This window comes from Perognathus longimembris, chromosome 18 (assembly GCF_023159225.1).
Source record: "Perognathus longimembris pacificus isolate PPM17 chromosome 18, ASM2315922v1, whole genome shotgun sequence".
NCBI classification, from domain to species: Eukaryota; Metazoa; Chordata; class Mammalia; order Rodentia; family Heteromyidae; genus Perognathus; species Perognathus longimembris.
The window spans coordinates 51,843,807-51,860,321 of NC_063178.1; the positions used below are offsets into that span (position 1 = coordinate 51,843,807).

At 44.5% G+C, this 16,515-nt stretch overlaps 1 pseudogene; it reads right to left on the reverse strand.

The window, feature by feature from the left end:
* Nucleotides 1–6,220: 6,220 nt before the first annotated feature.
* LOC125367071 lies at nt 6,221–7,732 on the reverse strand (annotated as a pseudogene).
* Between the last annotated feature and the right edge of the window lie 8,783 nt (nt 7,733–16,515).

The window sequence follows — 16,515 nt, forward strand, 5'->3', positions numbered from 1 at the left end:
CATCACTTGACATACTTCATTTGTCTCTAATTTTGTGAACAAATATTCATCTAAGCATCAGGTATGGCTTGCCAAAAACCCTCTAGTGACAAGTTCTAAAAACTCTTAAGTATTGCATCTATATGAATGATGATAGCTTTTTTATTTAACAGCCATGATTGTGGTATATGTAATGTTCATTATTCTATATGATGTTTAGTGTCATGAGTGAGGAAAATCTTGAGTGAATAATGATGTATTTTTCAACAGTAAACTCACTGAGGAAGCTTGATCTTAAAAAGAAAGTGGAGTCATTTCTTATTTATTGGATGTCAAAGTATCTTTAAACAATATATATGTATGAATATATATGTACGATAGTGAGATTGCATAAAATTAATAAGAGGAATCATCACATGCAGATTTGGATGACATGCAATCCAAACTAATGGTCAACCAGGCAGAACCTAATTTGCAGATAGAATTAGGAATACAGATTTCAAATAATTGAGAGACTAGTTTGAGAAGATCTGACATATATTTTGTTCTACTTTTATCATGAAGTTTAACCCAGAACATTGGATGAACTCCTTGATAGGTGGGAAGATATTCAGCCTATACTTTGGGCCATCCCTTCCTTCAATATCCTTACACTGAGATAATATCCAACTTCTTCACGTTAGCAGAAATCCCCAAATGTGCTGAGAAACACAGCGCAGGGTTTTCTCTCCTTCCCAAGTGTCTAGGAATGCCACAACAATGTCAAAGGTGAGTGCCTGGCAATGCAGCCTAAGGCATTTGGGGCTCCTTGGTCCTCAGTACATGGGTGTCTGTTGGTCAGGCCCTCATCATGTTTGTCCTTAAAAATCTCCTTTGGGCAGAATAATGGTGGGAGCTCCTCAAAGTCAAATCATGATGATAGCCCTGAGATAACTTACATAAAATATATGGAAACATATATCATTCACATCAAAAGTGCCTGGCCCGAGTGTCTCAGATATGTAATCTCAGATTGTCAGGAGGCTGAGAACAGAAGATTATTTTTTGAAGCCAGTCCAGGCAGGAAGTCTATGAGACTCTTACTGACTGCCACAAAGTCAGCTGTGCAAACGATGGCTAAAGGGGTAGAGGGCTAGCCTTGAGCAAAGAAGCTCAGGCCCAACACAGAGACCCTGAGCTAAAGCCCAAGGAAAAAAAACAGAAGAAAAGAAACAAAATGAGAAGCTCCTTAATGAAAGTTTACCAATTTTATGTAAGTAGTCGCTGGTGTTATATTTTCAATAATGTGGAAAAAGTGTGCTTTTCAATATAACTTCTCAAATTATCTGTATTCAGGGTACTGAAGAGTATATCTTTACAAGTAACAGAAGGTGCTTAGAAAGTATATTACAAAGCATTATAGTTTGCTGTAAGATGCAGGTATATTTTTAAAATTAGAAATAAATGACCAAATGTCAAGATTCCGAGCATTTTCAAAAACTTTTCACAAGTGCCTGCCTATCTAGTGTCTTTTTAATTTGCTTAATAGAATATATTCCTCTTTTTGTGTTTTGATAATGTAATATTCCCAGTAGACTCCTGCTTTTAAAACTTTGTCCCCAGTGGACTGGGCTGTTGTGGAACACTTGTAGACTTCTGGGTGGAGGAAACAGGTCATTTTGGGTATGTCATTGAAAGCTCTACCAGGAATATCTTCTGCTGTCCCTCCTCCTTCTTCCCCTCCTCCTCCCTCTCCCTCTACTCTCCTCCCTCCCTTCTCTCTGTCATTTTCAGTGTCTCCCTCAGCCTCCTTCCTGGCTGCTAGGAGGTGTGGTAATTCTCTGCTCCATTTTTCCACTGTGGTCATGTTGTGTCCAGTGCATGGGTTTCAGGAATGGAGAACAGAATCCTTTGAAGTAATGAATCAAAATAAATCCTTTGTCCCTTAAATTGTCCTTGTCCGGAATTTTTATTACAGTGATGGAAATCAACACCAAGGTGAAAAAGTTTTACAAAAGCAGGAATCCAATTAGCAATGGGTGCCTTGTTGATGAGCATGGAGTGTCTGGTGGCAGAGAAGGGAGGAGATCAAGGGGGTGAGGTGGGGGCAGAGGGGGGTATGTCTCGGGAGGAGTGGCCACCAATCTCTCAATGTGGCATTGGAGGAGTTAGGGAGTTTGGAGTGGGTGCTGGGCTCTTGGTTCTTAGCTAAAGGTCATATTCTCCAAAACTCTGATGCTCAGGAAGTGTCAGAGAGAGGAGCAGAGGTGAAGACGCAGGAAGGGTGGGAGTCGTGCTTAAGTCCTCAGACTCAGCAAGCTGCCACTTCTCTGGGTGGTGCACAAGACTGCGACAGACCACTCCACCCTCCCTGGAGGCAGACCAACAGAACCCCTAAATTTGCAAAAGTTGAGTGGATGTAAGCAAGTACGTTTCCCAGAGGCTGACTCTGTCTGGATCTTCTTGAAATGTTCTTCTGGATTACAGTTACTCTATTGGTAAGTCCCTGGTTTCAGCTGCTGTATAATAAATTCACCTGAGTTGGACACAACAATCAAGTCATAGGGATAAATTTTGAGCTAGATGTCGGTGACTCACACTTGTAATCCTAGCTGTTATTTTTTATTCTTGTTGTTGCCACTCCTTGGGCTTGAACTCATGGCCTGAGCACGGTCCCTAAGCTTCTTTGTGCTCAAGGCTAGCACTCTACCTTTTGAGCTGCAGTGCCACTTCTGGATTTTTCTCTTTATGTGGTGCTGAGTGATTGAATCCAGGGGTTTGTGCACTCTACTACCAAGCCACATTCCTACCCCATAATCCTAGCTTAAGAGGCTGAAATATGAGGATAGAGATTCAAAGACATCCCAGGCAGGAAAGTCCTTGAGATGCTATCTCCATTATACCACTCAAACCCCCCAAATTGGGCAGTGGCTCAGAGTCATAGAGAATTAGCCTTGGAGCAAAAGAGCTCAAGGGACAGTGCCAAAGCCCTTAGTTCAAGCCCCATTATGTACCAAAACAAAAAAAAATTTGCTAAGCATGAGAAAATCTGTGAACATTTGGGCTATCATGTAGACATGATAAAAGAAAATTGGCTGTGCACCAGTGGCTCTTACCTGTAATCCTAGCTACTCAGGATGCTGAGATCTGAGGATCAAGGTTCAAAGCCAGCCCAGGTAGGAATGTCCCTGAGAATCTTATCTCCAGTTAGCCACCATAAAATGGGAAGTGGCACTGTGGCTCAAGTGGAAGAGCACTAGCATTGAGTTGAAGAGCCAGGGACAATGCCCAGGCCCAGAGTTCAACCACCCATCCTCAATAGAAATTTTAAATTCACTCAAGGCCAAATCTTGAAGAAGGCCTGTCCTCTTATTATTCCATGCAGAATAGAACCATAGCACGTGGAAACTATAATTCTAAATTGTTCTCATCTAGTCCCTGGCACAGAACTCTGGTTTTTAAAGAATTTTTTGAAGTAGTGGTGAGGATTTTGTCTTTTTACTCTTTACCCAGTGTTTGAATTTGGATCACTGGGCCTTTTTACAATCACCTATTTAGATACCATGAAAATGTTGACTAAGATTTTTTGCAAAATACAATAGCTACGCTGGGACTCTGACCTAGTGGTACAGTGCTTGCAGCTCATTCATGAAGCCCTGGGTTCGGTACCTCAGCACCACAAATATAGAAAAAGCCAGAACTGGTGCTGTGGCTCAAAAGGTAGAGTGCTAGCATTGAGCAAAATAAGCCAGGGACAGTGCTCAGGCCCTGTGTTCAAACCCCAGGAATGGTAAACAAGAAAAAGGAAAGACAACATCTCAGTTTTGAATTTTGTATTCCATTGCAGGTCCAGAACACAGAGTTCTGTTCCAAAATGCATTTCACTTTTAGAGTAGTTGCAAGGTTTCCAGAAAAACACTCTAAAGCAGGTCTCAGAGCATATGTAGATAACACATAGTTTCAGGATATCTGAGCCTCTCTGCAGCCCTCTGGGCTTATTTACATGCAGGCCTTGTCTGGGCCTCTTTTGAACCTAGACTTACTTCTACTCTCTTGACGGTAGGTGGCACTCATTCTACAATTCTGCTGTCAATTTGGAGCCATAAAAGATGTAGAATAAGTAATGAAGAAAATGGCTAAAGGTTTCCTTAAAGCATCATTAATGGTGTTGTAATTTCTCAATCCAATCCCTTAAAATTCCTCAGCTTCTCTCCTCTATCCAGTGGAATTCCGTGGCATGGCACGATCAGGTTGACTGGCACTCCCGGGCCAGGCTGATTGTATCCCAGGGAGGCACAGATGGCTCAGGGCACCCAGTGCCAAGGGCTAATACAATTACACTGTAAGTATGTGCACATTTCTCTATGTGTAATAGTCACATGCCAAGTCATCACAGAAAACATGGCTGCCTGGGGCCCCCAGGCAGATGGAGCCCTCAGGAATTTTCCATGAGTTGAGAGTACCTTGCTCCTGCCCTGTCTCCAATTCACTGGAAACAAGCCAGAACTGGAGCCCTGTTTCAGCCTTGAGTGACAAAGCTAAGGGACCGTGCCTAGGCTCTGACTTCAGCACACGAAAAGAAAGACAAGTTTATTGCCATAAAGTCAGACCAATGCTAATGTCATCTTTGAAGAGTTATTTTAAAACATTTCAAAACATCACATAGTTGTTTTCTTCAGATTTCTTTTTTTTTTTTTTTGGGGGGGGGGGGCAGTCCTGGGCCTTGGACTCAGGGCCTGAGCACTGTCCCTGGCTTCTTTTTGCTCAAGGCTAGCACTCTGCCACTTGAGCCACAGCACCACTTCTGGCCATTTTCTGTATATGTGGTGCTGGGGAGTTGAACCCAGGGCCTCGTGTATACGAGGCAAGCACTCTTTCCACTAGGCCATATCCCCAGCCCTTTTTCAGATTTCTTTAGCAGTCTTTGGGAAGCCAGTTTAATGGACCAGGGCAGGAAAGCAGTTCCTCCCAGCAGAGCTGAGAATTCTTGCCCTTGCAGGAGAAGCTGGTCTCTTGTGATGAAATTGTCTGGGGAACACAATGTGCTATGTTTGAAAACTTGGACTGCAAGGTTATGCAAGTCAGGGCAAAGACCAAGTTCCAATTTGGTATGGCCCCGATAAGGCAAGAATCATAACAGTTTGAGAGGGGTTTTGTAGTTGTCCTTTTCTTAACCAGTTGAAGCAATTTCCTCATGCAGATATTTGCCTTTGCTCCTAAGAGGGCCATCTGCAGGACTGCCCTCTGTTCTATCTGTTTCCAGAACACCATGTTTATACCTGTTCTGACATTGTAAGACTAAAACCTTAAAGATGGAATATGAGGATAACTAACACAGTAACTGCCTGACATTTTTCCTCAGATTACCTGTGGTGAGGAGGTTGAACTTAATGACTTTGGGGCACACTGCTGCTTGAGTACGCCATAAATTGATACATATTTACTGTAAGTGTCCAGAGTGAACCCATCATGTTACTCATTATGTAACCAACTTGAGTTTTGATAGGCGCTCTTTCTTGCTGAAACTTGACATTATAGATAATACTGGAGATGGAAGATATTCTAAGTATTTCCTAGCTGTGAGTGTGAGGGAGGAAGAGAGAGATTGATTGACATAGCAGGGTTAATTTTGGAGCAGAACAAGTTAGTGTCTAGCAGGGAATCCATTAGTTATGTAGGTCAACCTCTTCCTATTGACATCAGAATCTTGGCAGAAAAGTTTGGTGTGAAGGTAAACCTCTGTTTAAAGCCAGGGCTACAGCTGTAGAACTCAGTGTCCGAATACCCGTCTAAATTTTCTGTCCTGTTCCTTTTTCTCTATTTTTCTCATGTTATCACTCAATGAAGTAATGAACAGGCTATGTCTCTGAGAGATGGGATACAAAGACAAATCTGATCACTGTTTCCATCCGGAGAAGCTGGTGGCTGAGGAAGGGTTATTTCCATCTAACATTAAAATCTGGATCACCATAACATTAAGCAGCTCAAATTTCTGAGGTCCAAGAGAAGATCCAGAGAGCTTTGCTCCCAGGACGTCACCAGCATTGTGGAGCATCTTCTGTTTGCCTCTTCCAACAAATGCCTAGTTCTTGAAGTACACTCTTTTCTTACAGCATTAGGATGTAAGCTCAGATCTGCAGACCCCGATCCTGACTTCGACGGTAAGGCATTCCGCTTCACAGTACCCGTCCATTTTCATACAGCACAGTCTTCTATAAGCTCCTTCCCTTGCTGCGTGAAGGAAGCGGTTGGTTATGAGTTACTAGAAAGGGGAGCAAAGTTGTATCACCAGACTCCCATGAGAATGCTTGAAATCTAGATGAATTTTAAGATCTTCAATTTGTCCTGTTGAATATTCAAAATATTGACATAAATAAATCCCTTCAGATAAATGTGAATTTAAATGCTTGCAGTATTCTAGCATACTTGAAAATCCTTTGCCACAGTCATCACAAACATGAGGATATATTTTAGTATGCTCAATAGCAACATGCCAATGTTAACATTTGTGTGAAGTCTACTCCGAAAACCACACACTTGACATATAAAGAAGTTTTTACATTTGTCAAAGGTAATTTTGCTTAAAAGGCTGTACTGTCCATGTTCTCCACTGTTACACGTATCACTTAGTTCTATTAATTTACATGCATGCTCATTTAACATATGGCTGTGCAAGTCTTCTGGATCATTAGTTTCATGTTCACAGAACTGACACAAGTACTGTTCATCACAGCTGTGTTCCTGGAAGTGCATGTAGAGCTCACTGCTTGAGGAGAACTGCACGTCACACTGCTCACACCAGTACAGGTGATCACTAAAGTAGATGTCTGCAATGTGCTGGCTGAGGGTCTCAAAAATCACCGTCTTATAGTCACAGTATTTACAAATATAGGGATCCTCGTGTCATTTGGCATACTTGATCAGAAGTATGTTCATAGAGAAACTTTCCTTGCATATTCGACATACATTTGAATCAGTACGTTTATGCTTCAGGATCAGATGCTGTTTTAAATCAGAAAAATATTTACTGTTGAATTCACAAAGTTCACATTTATAGAGACCACTGCTATTAGCTCTCATTAAAGGCCATTTCTGCTGGGCAGTCACATTCAAAGCCTGGCTTTTGTCAATAACTTTACAGAGTTTTGCCGGTGGTTCTTCATCAATTTGATCTGGGAGGCTTTCAGAGGAATTCTTTTCTGTCTCTATGTCATAATCCACAGATATTGCATGCACTTTTACAGCAACAGGAACCTCTTCTGCAGAGTGAACTTCTACAACAGGACTCTCCTCTTGGGTTTGCTGGTGGAATGATTCAGGTGAGTCACCCATTCTTCATCACAAATTTCTATATCAGATTTTTCTGCAGGAAAGGCTGTGTGGTCTAGGATTCTAAGCATAGGACCAGGAACCAGGTAGTTCTGATATCTGTTTCTGGCCTTGATTCCATCTGCAAATATTGGCAAGTCATTTGATGTCTCAGTATGTAAATCGTCATCTTTGTTGTCAAAATATTTTAAGTCTGGCTGTCTCATGGAGCAGATGCTGTAACAATGATCAGAAAAAATTCCATTGAATCCATCTGCAACTCTGCTTACTCCAGAGGAATCTGAATAAGGAGAAGGGTGTAAAGTCTTCCTTTTTCTTTTTTTAGGATACTCATTCATATCTTTTCAACCTGGTATAATTCTTAATACTTCAGTGAGGAAAAATGAATTACAAAAAAGTTCCACAGATGGTAATAAAATGCCTCACCGCACCACGGGCTCCGCCCGCCCAGGTGCAGCTCCTCCGTGTTGGTGGCGCCTTCCGGTGCCCCAGCGCGCGGGCCCCAGGGGCCTCGCAGAGGTGGGCGATGTGGCTCCTGCCTTCCCACTGCCTTGGGCCTCCCGCGGGCTGGCGCCTCGGCCTCCGGCGCTCCCCACACCAGTCCCCCGAGCCGCTAGGCGCAGGCTGCATAGGCTGAGCTGGTTTCGCTGACGCTGCGCCCTCATCCGTGCCTGCACCATGCATCTCCTCTAACGACGACGAGATCAGGCGGGACGCTGCGTGGAGGGGGGGGGAGCCGGGGAGAGGGCTTTGGAGGCCCTACCAGGCCAGGTGCCTGCCCGGGTGACACCGCCAGCCTGCAGCCCCTGAGTCAGAGTTTTTGTTTTTGTTTTTATTATTGCCTTGTCTTTGCAGTATGCATTTGGGTAGAATTATATGCAAGAATAGTACCATTTTCTGCTCTCTATTTCATTCTTGCATAGGCCAAAAGACTGTGTCAGGTAGACAAACTACAGGACTACAAAAATACCTACTAGACATGATGGGATGCTTGCTAGAACAAAATAAAAGGGATATCATGTAACATTGAGAAGAGGGGCTGGGAATATGGCCTAGTGGTAAAGAGCTCGGCTCATATACATGAAGCCCTGGTTTTGATTCCTCAGTACCACATATATAGGGAAAAAAAGCCAGAAGTGGTACTGTGGCTCAAGGAGTAGAGTGCTAGCCTTGAGCAAAAAGAAGCCAGGGACAGTGCTCAGGCCCTGAGTCCAAGCCCCACGCCTGGTAACAAAAACAAAACAAAGTAAAATTGAGGAGATTCTTCGATATGTCATTAAGAATTTTAGACTCAATTCCTGTTTAGACCTAGTAATAAGCACATTCTCAGTAAATTGTTTGTCTGAACTTGCTTATTTGTCCCAAGGACATTCTATAAATACTCTTCTACATTTTTAAATTTGTTTACTGGTCAAAACAAGTGACATATCGGGGCTGGGGATATAGCCTAGTGGCAAGAGTGCCTGCCTCGGATACACGAGGCCCTAGGTTCGATTCCCCAGCACCACATATACAGAAAACGGCCAGAAGCGGCGCTGTGGCTCAAGTGGCGGAGTGCTAGCCTTGAGCGGGAAGAAGCCAGGGACAGTGCTCAGGCCCTGAGTCCAAGGCCCAGGACCGGCCAAAAAAAAAAAAAAAAAAAAAAAAAAACAAAAACAAGTGACATATGACATTCAGGTTATAATAGCACCTACCTATAAGGATGTTTTGAAGGTTAAATGACAAGGTGCACATACAGATACAAGAGTACCTGGAACATTGGTGGAAATATATTAGGAGTACTTGTAATATTTCCAAGAAGATTTGCAGTTATCCGAGAATATTTGCTTCCATTCTGTCTACAAAGTGCTCTCCTCCTGTAAAACAGATATCCACAAAGTAAAGGTTGTGGCTGATGCCTGTAATCCTAGCTACTTCGGAGGCTGAGATCTGAGAACCAACCAGGGGAAAGAAGTATGTGAGACTCTTATCTCCAATTAATCACAGAAAAAGCCAGAAGTGGAGCTGTGGCTCCAGTGGTAGAGTGCTATCCTTGAACAAATAAAGGAGCCTGGGACAGCATTCAGGCCCAGAGTTCAAACCCCAAGACTGGCACAAAACCAGGGTGCATGGGGGAGGCTGTAGCTACTCATTATGAATCGTTTTTCTATAATAATGAGTTCTCCTTGAAGTATCTTCACGCCTTCAGAGGATTCTGTGTGAACCAGAGGCAAGCAGCCCTGATGGGCCTCGTTAGATTGAGGTTGTGAGAATCAGATATGCTCACGTGTCCTGTGGCCACTCTGATTAGCTGGCACAGAGGGAGCCTGAAGCTCTGGGCAATAATCGAATGGGGAAAGCCAATGGAGTCCAGTCCCGATGGACAGGATTATGTTCCCATGATAAAGATATTTCTATGTAATTGGAAAAATCCAAATATGATTCTGTCAGCAAGGGGAAGAGAGGACAGACGGGCATTAGTGGGCTGTGTTTCAGTCCATTTTGTTTCCACTACTGCTTTCCTTCTTTGCCTCTTCAGACATACATAGCGGGGGCAGAGTTCCCAAGAAGAACATACATTTAACCAATGGAACTCACCTCCTGGAAATGCCTGGGAATACTCAAGTCCGGCCTCACATCCTAAAATTCAGAGCACAGCAGATTTTAGGAAAGATTACCAATGCAAGAAAATGGCATATGAACAATATGCTCACAAGGATCCAATGTGGTTGTAGGGGAGGAATAGAAAGAAACAACTGCACATGCCTCTGATCATACAAAATAATATATGGATCAAAATGAACTCCAGGCAATGAAAACAAGGGTTTTTGTTTTCCTTTTTACTGTTTTTGTTTTCTTTGCTTTTTGTTCTGTTGGTTCATTTACTTGTCTTTAGGAGGGGAAGGAGGGGCCACAGAAATGGAGGGATAAAGTGTGGACAAATGCAGCAGTGGTCCTCACTGGACACTATGTTGAAAATGAAGTGTACAGCTTGTGGGTGGGGATGGGAAAGAAACACAGGGAGAGAGCAAGGATGGGGTGACATTGTCCCAAAAGAAATGCACTGTCTACCTGACTTAAGGTAACGGTAACCTCTTTATAATAGCAATAAAACTTAAAAAAATGTTGGATTGGAATTCTGAGTCCATCGGGCTACGAGGCACTCAGCCTTCTCAGAAGGACTGCCTAGTTTGTAATTACACGAACTACACACGGCCCCACCAGGAGCATAGTCCAGATGGCCCCAAACTATCACAGCAAGATGTTTACTTATTGGTTTAGTGTTCCTCGCAGAGTACATACACACCCAGACATGGGTCTCTACCCCATGCTGTACTCTGTGCCCCTCTTCCTTCTTGGCAGATTTCCAGAGTCAGAAAATTAAATTGCCGGTTGGTGCCCATTGAGGATTCTGGGCTTTATGTGGCAGAGCTTGGAAACACGCTCACCACATCTGACAAGCCTCACTGATCAAGATGTCGTTCACGTTACAAACACAAGATCATTCGTCTGGAGGAAGTGTTGCTGGCCTCTCCCCAGGACTGTGGTGTGGACACCCTGTGCCCACATCTCTTGCCATGAAGACTTTCCTCCTCCTCTTAGCTGTGTTCCTGCTTCTGGCCCCAGGGAAATGGGGATCATCACAGTGAAGGCGATCAGGGGGGTGGCACTGGCTGTGCAGGTACTGGGCGCCATTGGGGCTGGGATGCAGAGGCCCCTCTGCTCTGGTCTTGGCATGGGGAGCGCTTGCTGCAGAAGGCAGTGCCATCTGGTGAATCTCCCATCCACCCTGGTGTCACCCACTGAAACCCAGGAAAGCTTGTCACCAGCGTGCATGGATGTAAGGATGTCGGCTGAGAAGCCCATCGGCTCTGGTTCTCATGCTTACTAACAAACCAGGTCAACAAAGTAAAGTCAAGAGAAAAGCTAGCAGTAAAATCAAGGGGAACATGAGAAAATCTGCAGTATATATTGTTAGGTCCTCTCCCTGAGGCTCCATATAGATGCCACCCACCTCATTAAGTCTCCACCCAGTTACCTGGGTTGAAGTGCCAGACTTTGAAGTCAGGCCCCATTTTACCACGTGAGCCCCATTTTGCCACGTGAACCCCATTTTAAAATCGAACCCTGAGCCAATCAGATTTGTACCTGTGTCCTAATCTTGCTTGCTTGAATACCTGATTGTTTTTTTTTTTTTTTGGCCAGTCCTGGGCCTTGGACTCAGGGCCTGAGCACTGTCCCTGGCTTCTTCCCGCTCAAGGCTAGCACTCTGCCACTTGAGCCACAGCGCCGCTTCTGGCCGTTTTCTGTATATGTGGTGCTGGGGAATCGAACCTAGGGCCTCGTGTATCCGAGGCAGGCACTCTTGCCACTAGGCTATATCCCCAGCCCCAATACCTGATTGTTGTAACCTTGTTCTTTGCCTTTATAAGCCCTGTGTAATCATAGCTTGAGGCTCCCTCCTAACCTCCGCTGTGTCGGTGGGTAGGAAGAGGCCCGAGTTGCAGCTCGCTTAAATAAAGCCTTGCCTTGCTTTTGCATTTCAGAATGTCTGAGTCTCGGTGGCCTTCTTGGTGGTCATTTTGCGACTTGGCACAACATTTGGGGGCTCGTCCGGGATGCCCCAGAGACCCCCAAGACCCCAGACTTCGAAGATAAGAAAATAGGGCTGTTCATTCTGTGTGTCTGTGTCTGTGTGATTTGTAGTTTTGTTTTCTGTTTAGGCCAGCCGCTTGAATCTGAACCTATAGGTAGTGAAGGACCAGCCAGAGTGGACACGCTCGTATGGGCAGTCCTGGGGGACTTGGGGGACATCTCAAGCTCTCCACAGGGGGCTCAGGCTTCCCACTACCACCCTGAACCTGAAGGACTGGACCGGGAGACCCTTCTAATGGGAGCCCGTCTAGTCCACTCTATATTTGGGTTGTCTGGTCCGCTCCTACACAGGAACGGGAGAGAGAGAGCCTCAAGACTGTGTGGTTTGCCCCCTCACAAGGGCAGGAGAGACTCAGTAAGACTGGGAGGTCTGCCCCCTCACAGGGGCAGGAGAGACACAGTGAGACTGTGTAGTCTGCCCCCTCACAGGGGCAGGAGAGACACAGTCGAACCTGTAAGCTACGGCTCCCTAAGTCTGTCTGTAAGTGTTGTCTGGTCTTTGTGCCTATGATTATTTTTGTGTTTTTTTTTCTTGCACTGTGCCTGACTGACAAACGGATGATGGGGAACGTTCTTTCCTCTCCCCTGTACTTGACTTTAGCTCACTGGAAAGATGTACAGGTGACAGCCCACAATCAGTCAATCAGTGAGAGTGTCCACAAAAAAGAACTCTAGGGGGACCCCCACCCAGCCTTCTTAAGCAGAAAATTGTTTGGTGCACTAAAATGTTTTACTAAGACTAAAAATGTTTTACTAAAACTATCAAGCCCTGGAAATTGAGGCTGGAGAATGCTAAAATCATTTGTCAAAGGTTTTTGTCTTAAAATGTATGGCCGATGCTTATTCTGTGTGCTTTAAGATCTTTTGAAAATGTATGTGTGTGTGCATGTGTGAGTGTGAACATGTTCAAGACTGCAGTATGATGCAAAACTAAGTTTAAGTTTAAAGTCAAAGGGTCATCAAGTTTGGGCATTACCAAGTGCTTTAAAGGAATTCTCAAGGTTCTTTAATTAAAATTTAAAAAAAAATCAGAGCTAAGTGTCTGAAATTTGGATTTAAAAGGATATATATATACTAAACTAATGGGGATAGAAGTAAACTCTCATTAACTCTATGTATGTAGGAAGAAATGGCAAAATGGGCCAATGTTTCTCACTAATATATTGGAAAGCTGAATGGATAAGTATTTCTAATTGTAATTCTTGCATTAAGGAAAAATTGTCATTTGAGTTCAAAGGTCTTCATGCCATGCAGTAACTGGGACTGAAGAAAAAATCAAGAATACATTTCTAGATAAGAAATTTGGAGGGGCTGGGGATATGGCCTAGTGGCAAGAGTGCCTGCCTCATATACATGAAGCCTTGGGTTCAATTCCCCAGCACCACATATACAGAAAATGGCCAGAAGTGGCGCTGTAGCTCAAGTGGCAGAGTGCTAGCCTTGAGCAAAAAGAAGCCAGGGACAGTGCTCAGGCCCAGAGTCCAAGCCCCAGGACTGGCCAAAAAAAAAAAAAAGAAATTTGGAAGTAAAATTGTCCTAAATAATTGTTGCAAAGTGAGAAAAGGAGAATTATGGCTACCAAAATGTTTAATTGCCATTCCAGCTTCTTTATAGGTTTTTTGTAACAATTTCCAGCAGTCCCACAGAGAAGCACAGGTAGTTCCTACAAGTTTGTCAAGATCTAATACTGACCCTTGATAAGTTCCAGGTAAGAGAGCATGGTTAAAAACTACTTCTGTGTGGACCACCTTGTTGCTTATAATTGGAGTAAAGTGGCCCCTTATAAGACTCATTGATCTGAATCTATGGTTCGAAGCCAGCCCAGGCAAAGAAAGGTCCCAGTGAGAGACTTGTCTCTAAACAGCCAGCAGAGTGCTGGGAACGGAGTTGTGTGGAGCTCAAAGTGGTAGGGCGCTAGTCTTGAGCTGGAGAGCTGGGGGACAGCGCTCAGGACTTGAGTCCAAGTCCAGTGGAAAGTCACTCCTCCTGGGACAAAAGTAATGGAGCATCCAGAGGCAGTAAGCCACTGCTTGGATGGCAGAGATGTTGTCAGATCCTAGAGTCACTTCTGTTTGGCCTTTCAAAAGTTATCCAAAGCCGGGAAGTCCTAGAAGAATAGTTCATAAGCATGCCTTTCCAATGCCCATGTCTGTCTCCTGGGCAGGAACTTTCCAGTCATCTGTGATAGTGGTTAGTCAGGGTAAGTTTGTCAAATGAGAGGATAGATTAAAATCTCAACCCCCCGCATTTACTCAAAGCTCTGACTGGCAGTGAGAATTTTAAGCTGATACATCTGTTTAGGAAAGAAAGCTTGTAGACCTGAGATTGTGTCCTTATTGAGATCTGTTAAAGGCCTGCAAAGGTAACTTTTTAGGTCATCAGAGATTAGTTCCCCAGCCAGTCAGGAGAGCAAGCGCTGGCTGTCAGATGCACATAGACTGTGCTGAAAATCCCTGTGCCTAAATCAGCCAGACAAGTCAGAGTTCCTGGGAACAGACTTTAGTAGACCCAGGGCCATGAGCTTTGCCTCCTGTGCCCCAGTATTCCCAAGAAGGCTTGGAGTGGATAAAGAAAATTCCCACGGCCCACAAAACCCTTGCACAGAGAAGGAAACAATGACTGGTGGAAAACTTGTGAAGGGAAACTTATCCTGCCACAAGGGCTGGGTAAGGGGATCCATAAGAGAATCCACTGAGTTTCTCACATGGGAACCTGAAATATGCAGGACTTGCTCCGACACTCCAAAGTGAAAATTAGACAACCAGATCAACTTATTGAAGATATTGTTAAAAATTGCAAGGCCTGTCAGCTTGCCAATGCCCCCAATCAACAGATTACTAAAGGAGCTCGCCTCTGTGGGAATAGGCCAGGCGTGTATTGGGAAGTAGGTTTCACAGAAATTACAAATATTTGCTAGTTTTTGTAGACACCTTTTCAGGATGGGTTGAAGCCTATCCAACAAAGCATGAGACTGCGAATGTAGTGGCTAAGAAGATCCTGGAAGGGGCTGGGGATATAGCCTAGTGGCAAGAGTGCCTGCCTCGGATACACGAGGCCCTAGGTTCGATTCCCCAGCACCACATATACAGAAAACGGCCAGAAGCGGCGCTGTGGCTCAAGTGGCAGAGTGCTAGCCTTGAGCGGGAAGAAGCCAGGGACAGTGCTCAGGCCCTGAGTCCAAGGCCCAGGACTGGCCAAAAAAAAAAAGAAGATCCTGGAAGCAATCCTACCCAGGTATGGCTTCCCATCCACCATTGGGTCAGACAGTGGACAGGCTTCATCTCAAAAGTAAGTCAGGGAATAGCCGCAGCACTGGGGACAGATTGGAAATTGCATTGTGCTTATAGACCCCAGAGTTCAGGACAGGTAGAGAAAATGAATCGGACTCTAAAAGAGACCTTAACTAAACTGGCCTTAGATACTGGCGCAGACTGGGTGTCACTCCTTCCTTTTGCTCTGCTTAGAGTAAGAAATTCTCCCTATCAGCTTGGCTTTACTCCTTTTGAAATAATGTACGGGTACTCCCCGCCCATTATCGCTAGCCTTCAGACTGAATTGCTTGCTGATTTGGATGCTGCTGAATTTTTGTGTAAACTCGATTATTTGCAGCTCGTGCACAAGAATGTGACCCCAACTTAAGGCATTATATGATTCTGCTTCTGTCCCTACCCCCCATTTATTCAGAGCAGGGGACTGAAATCCTTAGAACCACGGTGGAAGGAACCCTAGACGGCATCGCCACTTGGGTTCATTGCTTCCACGCCAGGCCAGCTGACCCCTTTGCTCTGGACAACAACTACCATGGTGGAACATGGGAAGTCTCCAAGCACCCGACTCAGCCGCTTCGCCTTCGCCTCAAGAAAAGAAAGCTAGACTGAATATTGTTATAATTTTCTTTTTGCCTTCTTTCCTTGCTACCCAGGCTAATGTTAATGTTATTTTTGCAGCTCACTCCAAAGTGAGGTGACCCCTTATTTTAGGTAGTTTTGGGCTTGCTCAGGAATACGGGTATAGCCACCCGACCCTTAGAGCACAGCTGAGAAGTTTATGTATTATTTTGTTGCTTACATTTGGGTACTAAACACTATACAGCTTATGGTAAGTCTGTATAGCTGAAAGTTAATTTTCAGTTTGCAGTACTCCTGCAGTCCCTTGGTAAGGTTATAGGTTCCTGGCTAGGTAAGGTCAACGCCCCTGAGTCAGCCTGAAGAAGTTACAGAAGATGGATGATCTTCACCCATCATCCCCTCTTTAAAACCAAGGGACCAGAGTTATTTTTTATTACTATTTTGGGCCCTACTGGCCCATGCCTTACCTCTATATCATCCCCTAGACATGCAAGCCATTGAAATGGACAGAATGGAGCCATGATTGGCTCCTAAGGTACCAAAAAGAAAAAGGGGGAAATGAAGTGCCAGACTTTGAAGTCAGGCCCCATTTTACCACGTGAGCCCCATTTTACCACATGAACCCCATTTTAGAATCGAACCCTGAGCCAATCAGATTTGTACCTGTGTCCTAATCTTGCTTGCTTGAACACCTGATTGTTGTAACCTTGTTCTTTGCCTTTATAAGCCCTGTGTAATCACAGCT